The following is a 6,834-nucleotide window of genomic DNA, read 5'->3' on the forward strand; positions in this document are numbered from 1 at the left end:
ATGGGCGTGTGTGCTGGGGAGATAGAGACGGCTGTGCCGGGGCCATCGATCACCCAGCCCTGGGAGCCACACAGCTGTGCCGCCTGGTGCCACCACCCACCTCACCTCCCAGCCCAGCCGCTGGACTGGGGGTGGGGGGGGGACTCTCCTTCCAGGTCTGATAGCTCAGGAGACAGGGGTGGGACGGCTTGTTCAGGAACTACCTCAGCAGCTGCTGACCCCACAGGGACCCAGAGGATGCCTGACACACACCTGGTATGCTTGTACACAAGCAGAAGACACCCCCAGGCACCAGCACGCATGCATATACACCCAAAGGCAAATTCATTTGCCCATGTGTCCCTACCCATGACTGGGTACACACTTCCAGAGGGGACTGCACCCACAATCGGCCAGCCCACACACCCGAACCCCACTAATTCCTTGGCTGGGGAGAACTGGTGGCAGGCCAGGAGCAGGAGTCTTCACAATCAGCGCCTGGAGCAACCCCTAACCATCAGGGGATTACAGCTCACCCATCCCACTGGCCCCTTTGGGACTTGGGGAGCACCCCACAGGGTGTGGTTCAGAGGGGATGACAGGGTTCCTCCTTGCCTGAGGATGAGACCCCTTTAGCCCTCCCCAGCCTCACCCTGGAGGGTGCCCTCCTACCGGGACAGGGCTGCTTCGTCCAGATGTTCCGGGTATAAGAAGGCTAGACGCTGGGAAGTGGGGAACGTAGGCGCTGGGGTTGCCTGGAACGCGCCGGACACTCCCGGCGTCCCACCGTCCCCCATAGCTCTTGCGCCCAACCCGGCCCCACTCGGCCCCCGAACTTCGCAGGATGCGCTGACGCCCGCGCCCGCCTTACCTGCTCCCTGGCCAGAACAGAGCCTGCGTTGCTCCAAGGGTAAGGCAGAAACTTCTCGCCCCCGCCCCACCCAGCACCCTTCCCCACCCCTCCACCCCCCGATCCCCGATCCCGCTCCCCCTCCGCCGGCGCGGACCGCGACTCCAGGCCACGCGAAACCGGCTCAGGCTCTCGGGGTAGCGGCACGGGGTCCTGCAGGGGGAACTGAGGCTCTGTGCTGGGAGCGACCCCCCGCGCGGTCTGTAGTCACTCACTTAACAGCGAGTCTCTCAAGCCTCCGCCACCGACCGCGTCCCCCCGACGCCGACTCTCATCCGCCGAAGTTGGCAGCAGGAGCGGCCGCGCGTGCGCCGCGGCGCCGGGCTCCTGGGGGCGCTACGACCTCTGACACCCGCTAGCGGGGGTTTGCGGAGGCGGGGGTGAGTGGGGAGTAGGAGAGCAACCACAGGTTGTGGTATCCCCTTGGCCACCCGGTGACCCGCTTCCTCCCCAGCCCCCCCCCCGCCCCCCGCCTCCCCCTACCCGGTCTCTCCTTCTCCCCTTGCCCAGTCACCCTCTCGGGCGCACTCACCAGCCTGGCGCACTCAGGACTTGCTCAGCTCTCTCCGCAGCGCCCTTAACTCTTGGATAGAGCAGTGGCCGGTGACACCAGTGGCACCATGAGAAACAGGCAGCGTCGCAGAGGAGCCAGGAGTGGAGGCGCAGGTGTGCAGACGAATGCGGGGCGCCTGGTACCGTCCCCGCCCCCCGTCGCCTGCAGGCTGCTGCCGGGGTGCGCAGAAGCGGCCAGGTCTCCCGGGGTCCCCACAGCGGTGTGATGGGGCGTCAGCGGACGAGGGCACATGGAGAATGGCCGTCAGCACTCATCCGTCAGGGCAGGGCTCTGGCCCCTGACAGCTGCCCGCCTGAGCCAGGGCCTGGGGGCCAAGCCCCAGGACAGGGGGTGTTATGGGGAACAGAGCCAGACTGGGGGGGGGGGGGGCTGCAGCCCAGCTCAGGAGAGGACAGAGCCTAGTCCTGGGAGGGTGAGCCAGGAGCTGAGTGGCACAGCCCAGTGCATAGACAGTGGGGCAAGAATACTTTTCTGGCCAGCTCTGCCTGGCTGAGCCTTGCCTCCAGTGCTGTTTCCACTTTTCCAAATAGGAGACTAAATGCATGCGCACCCCTAAACCCTTGCCCTGCCCACTGACCCATGCACACACACACACACACACACACACACACACACACCCCACTTCCTGGAAGCATTCCCACCTCTCCTGTTCCCAGCCCAGACTCCTCACTCCCCTGGCAGATGCCCTAGGGAGATTGCACAACCAGGACTCCTCTCCATTTCAGGATGACCTGGGGTGGGTGAGAGGTGAGGCCAGGGAAACGCTTGGATATTGAGGACCCACCATGACACCTCCTCCCTCTAATGTCCTCATGGACAGAGCTGCTTCCAGCCCTACCCAGGGGATACCAGGTTTCATCTTGTTCCTTGAGCTATCAAATCTTAACAGTCTGGGATCCCACTGCTTTTCAGATGGGGTCTTATGAAAATTTATTTGACCAGCCAGTTCCATCCATGCTGGACATAAACATAGACATGCCAGTATAGGGCCAGGTCATGTTTCTCCCAGAGAATCTGCCTCATTCAGGGGCATCCCAGAGATGTGTGATGGTGCCAGTTCCGGTAAGGTATGGCATTTGCAGCCAGAGGGGTGAGTGCTGCTCCAGGCCGGCTCCGTGGAGGTACAGAGGGCCCATGAAAGCTCACTTGGCTCTCCCTACAGGCTTAGCTACAGGCTTCCTGGGGTATCCCTAGCTCAGTTTAGGGGTCAGGAGCACAATGGGGAAGGGGCTTCTGGGTGTTGCCTCTTGAATGGGGAAAGAGAACTGGAGAGAGCTAGATTCAGAGTCTAGCGTGTCCTGGGCTTTGTAAGGCAGGCCTCAGTTTCCCTATTGGTGCAGGAGGTTGACAGGCCATGGTTCAGTTCTTGGCACAGGTCTCCCTCTTCAACTATAACAGGGCCCTGTGGTTCTGGGTGCACCCAATGTGAAGAAACTGATATGAGGGCAAGTGCCCAGTTCGGTCTCCCTTCTTGCCCCACTGCCACCTTTCCTGATGCAACTTGGGGTGGCTCCATTTCTCCCCATTGAGTCCGCAGGGCAGGAAGAGCTGCTGTGGGTAGCAGAGCATGCCAGTCTTCTCCTCTCTGCCCGCCTGGCCTGGTCCCTGGCTGGCCAACTGACCGTGCAGGCAGCCCCAGGCCGAGAGACAGCTTGAATAGCCATCATGACAGCAATCCTGTAGAAAGTGGGGGCCAAGAGGCCTGCTCCTTCTGCACACAAACCCCAGACATGCTCAGCCAGGCCCAGGCCCTTCTTCACAAGCGCTGCCCAGAGAGGGCAGGGTGTGCAGGTCACCTGGAGATGGTGGGAATGGGGATCCCAGGCCTTACCACTTGGTAGCAGGAACAGCTTTGGGCCTCCACACCAGTCACTGGCTGGCCCCTCTGAGGAGAGGCCACAGCTACCACCACGTGATGGGCTGGTTGGAAGCTCTTGCCGTCATTCAGGGAAAAGGATGGTTATGGATCAGGAAGTTTGCTTGAAGCACATGGGGCGAACAGGCCAGCAAAGCCCAGGTGACCAAGGAGTCCCTGAGAGGAGGGGGGAGGCTAGGGGTCTGGGTTCTGAGAAAAGGTGGCGGCCAAGGGGTACAAGCTCAGAACCAGACATGGTAGCCACTATTGTGGCTTTTTTTTTTTCCCCTAGAAATTTGGGTGAGAGGTGAGGTAGCAGCACCTCCAGAGGAACTTGGCACCCAAGGGGCATGACCTGGGTATGTTTCTAGGCTTCCAGGAGAGGTCTGTGCAGGGAGCGCAGGTGGACCCTAAGCTTGTTGCCTGGGGTTGGGGGTTCCTAAGAGCTCAGTTGCAGCTGCAGCCTTGTGCCCCATGCATCGGGGTGCAGGTCAGGCCAGCCCATCAGGTGCACAGATGACCATCTCCATCACCCAAGATAGGGAGAGGCCAGGACATCAGTGCCAGCCCCCTGTGCCTCTGTACTTTCTGATCGCGGCTCTCCAGGCACATCTGCTCCCTCACAGCTGGTACACATTGTGCCTGGGGCCTGTCCCACTTTCCACCCAAGTAGGGTGTTGCCCTGAGTCCTGTACCCTTGCCTTGGTCCCCTCACCTGCAGAATGGGTGGTGGAGGCTTAGTGTCTGGGTGCTTCTGGCACCAGTGAGGTCCTGAAGAGCAGCCTTCTCACCTCAGTTGGTTCTAGTACAGGGAGCTATGGGGACCCACAGTTCCTTCCTCTGCTTCCAGCCAAAGCTCATCTTGGCCATTAACCTCTGCCCGGCTTGCCCACCGTCCCCTGCCTGCCCCACCATTAATGCTGCTATGGGCATACTGGGGGTTGCAGGGGCAGAATGGACAGCAGGCCTAGAGAAGGCAGGGGGTGGTGGCACGGTGCCCAGTAGGCCCGTCTCATCCCCTCAGTGTACACACACAGCCCTTGCCAGGATAGGGGCAGGGGCTAGACCAGCTTGCACATGCCCAGTGAGTGGAGGAATAGGGGACAGGAGCCTCCAGCCAAGGCCTGTTAGCCCCTGGGAGGGGTCAGCGCCATGCAGGCTGATGACCATGGCTCATGTTCACCCACTCACTGATGTTCCCTAGAATACATGGCCGCCTCTGAGGCCCAGAACATGGATCATCTTTGGCACTTCTCCCACGTTGCCCATTCGAGGTGGCCTCAGGGACTGAAGGCTGAGTGGGATGGGCCCAGAGCTTGGCTGTAAGAGGGTCATATCTGAGGTCACTGACCCCAAGAGCACTGAGGACCCACAGCAGGACTGTGAGGGGAGAGTCAGAGCCAGAGTGATGGGTCTGGGTGACTGTGCGAATGGAGATTCCAGTAGGTTTTCAGAACCTCACTGCAAGCACACACAGGGCTGGGAGTTCCCCAGGGATTCTGTGAGGCGGGCTGCCTGATCTAGCCCACTCTAAAGGGGCCCAGCTGAGAGACTTTTGATACCAGGGGCCCTAGAAGGTCTGTCACCGCTCTCCTGGGCCAGCAGACTGTAGGGTAGCTGGCCCCTGCCCTCATGCCTGCATTTTCTAAAGCTGCAGGGCTGTCTCCTTTGGAAATCCTGCCTGCCCTCCGCATGTACTCCAGCCCCAGACCCACTAGGTCATCAGCCACCGCAGTGCGGGGCCCTCTGTGTGCCTCAGGCTGCTGTGACAGAGGAGAGTGGCTGCAGTGGAAGTGAGCTCCCCGTTGTAGGAGGCATGCAAGCTGGGGCAAGAGCCTTTGAATCACTGAGGGAGCAGCCTGGCCAGGCAGGTGGGATGAGAGGCTTGAGCTGCCTGAACCTCCACCGCCTTTGGAGGCCGCACTGGCCAAGCAGCGCCCTGGGCCGACAGCAACCATATGTTGGAAGAGGAGCTGTGTGCATTGCTCCTCGGGCCTCGGGGGCTTGGCCTTCCTGGGCCTGTCACAGCAGATTTTCCTTGCCTGAGTGGCAGGCTGGCCAGTGGGTGGGGGCTGCAGAGCCTCTGCATGGCTCATCTGTCCCCCACTGCTCTTAACACTGGACCTAAAACTCTAGGTGCAGGCCCCCAATATATCCCTGCACACTCCACCCTCTGTGGTCCCATCCAGGTGGGTTGGGCCCCTGAGAGGAGCCCTAGTGGCTAGGGGCTGCCCTCCTGTTCCGTTGTGGGTGGGTGCCAGAGGTGCACGTGGGCTGTGTGGCCCCAGGGCAGGCGGGAGAGGGCCCGGAGCCTCAGCCCTATCAATCCTGCGCCCAGAGCTGTGCAGAGGGAGGCGGGAAGCAGAGGCTAATTTGTACACTAAGTGCTTTTGACAGGGATGCTTCACAAGTGAGAACACATCACCGCCCGCCCTGGCCCATGGGTGGGCAGAGGCAGCCTGGGTGAGGGGCCGGGAGAGAGGGCCATGGGATCATACTGGGCCCACCCAACTGGCAGAGACAGGGAGGGGCCAGGGGCTTTGGGAAGTGGGAAGATGGGGAAGAGAAGGGGAGGGAGAAGTGCCCAGAACCAGAAACCGCCCCCAGTCAGCATGCTAGAGATACAGCAGGTTGAGATGGGGAGCCAAGCCCAACAGTGAGGGGAACAGCCCCCACAACCTCAGGCCCTCTCCCTGCTGTGGTCGTTTGCCCTGTCCACTCCTCACACCTGGACTGGGGCCCAAGTGCCATCCTGAGGTGGCTGAGAGCATGACTGGTTAAGTCTAGCTCTCAGGTGGGTCTGGCTGCCTCCCCCCATCCCCCATCTTCTCTCACCACCAGCTGCCTCCCCCTGGACCTGGTCTTGGTCAAGCCCCCACTTTGGCACCTCCCTCAAGCTTCAGTATTATGACTAAGGGTCTCATCTGTAGGGTCCCTAACTCCTTGGACACCATGTATCCAAGTGGGATTGGGGGCATCTGGCCCCCCTTTCCCTCATCCCCTCCCCATTGGAATCTCCTCCCCTGCAGGCTGGTGGGTCTCCAGCCTCACTGTGATGACCCCTGTCTGACTGGCCTGACACTACAGGGATGACGGGTACCCACTGCAACACTAGTCAAGGCTGCCCAGCATGCCCTAGGGTGACCAAGCCAGCTCTCTGATGACTGCAGGGTGGACGTGGCCCTGCCCCTGCCCCATGGGAGAGGGTCCAGCGTGGCTAGCGCAGCCTCTGCGAATCAGGGCGGGCGTCTTCGGGCGTGGATGTGAGATGTGTTGTGGCAGCTCCCCCCGCTGCCTGAGGCCCGCCTGGAGCGAACACTGCTGGTGGCTTTAATTGCTTTCACATTCCATAGGCTGGCCTGTGACAGGCCTCTTACACCCCCTGAGTGCCAGCCTCTACACCCCAGCCATCCATTCATTCAAGGAGGAACTCAGAGGCCGAAAACCACAGCCCAGATAGGGGGAGCTGCTGGACAAGCCCAGCCTCAGTCACTGCCTGTGAAATGGGGATGGTAG

Source organism: Furipterus horrens, unplaced genomic scaffold (genome assembly GCF_987537825.1).
Source record: "Furipterus horrens unplaced genomic scaffold, mFurHor1.1.pri manual_scaffold_5, whole genome shotgun sequence".
Lineage (NCBI taxonomy): Eukaryota > Metazoa > Chordata > Mammalia > Chiroptera > Furipteridae > Furipterus > Furipterus horrens.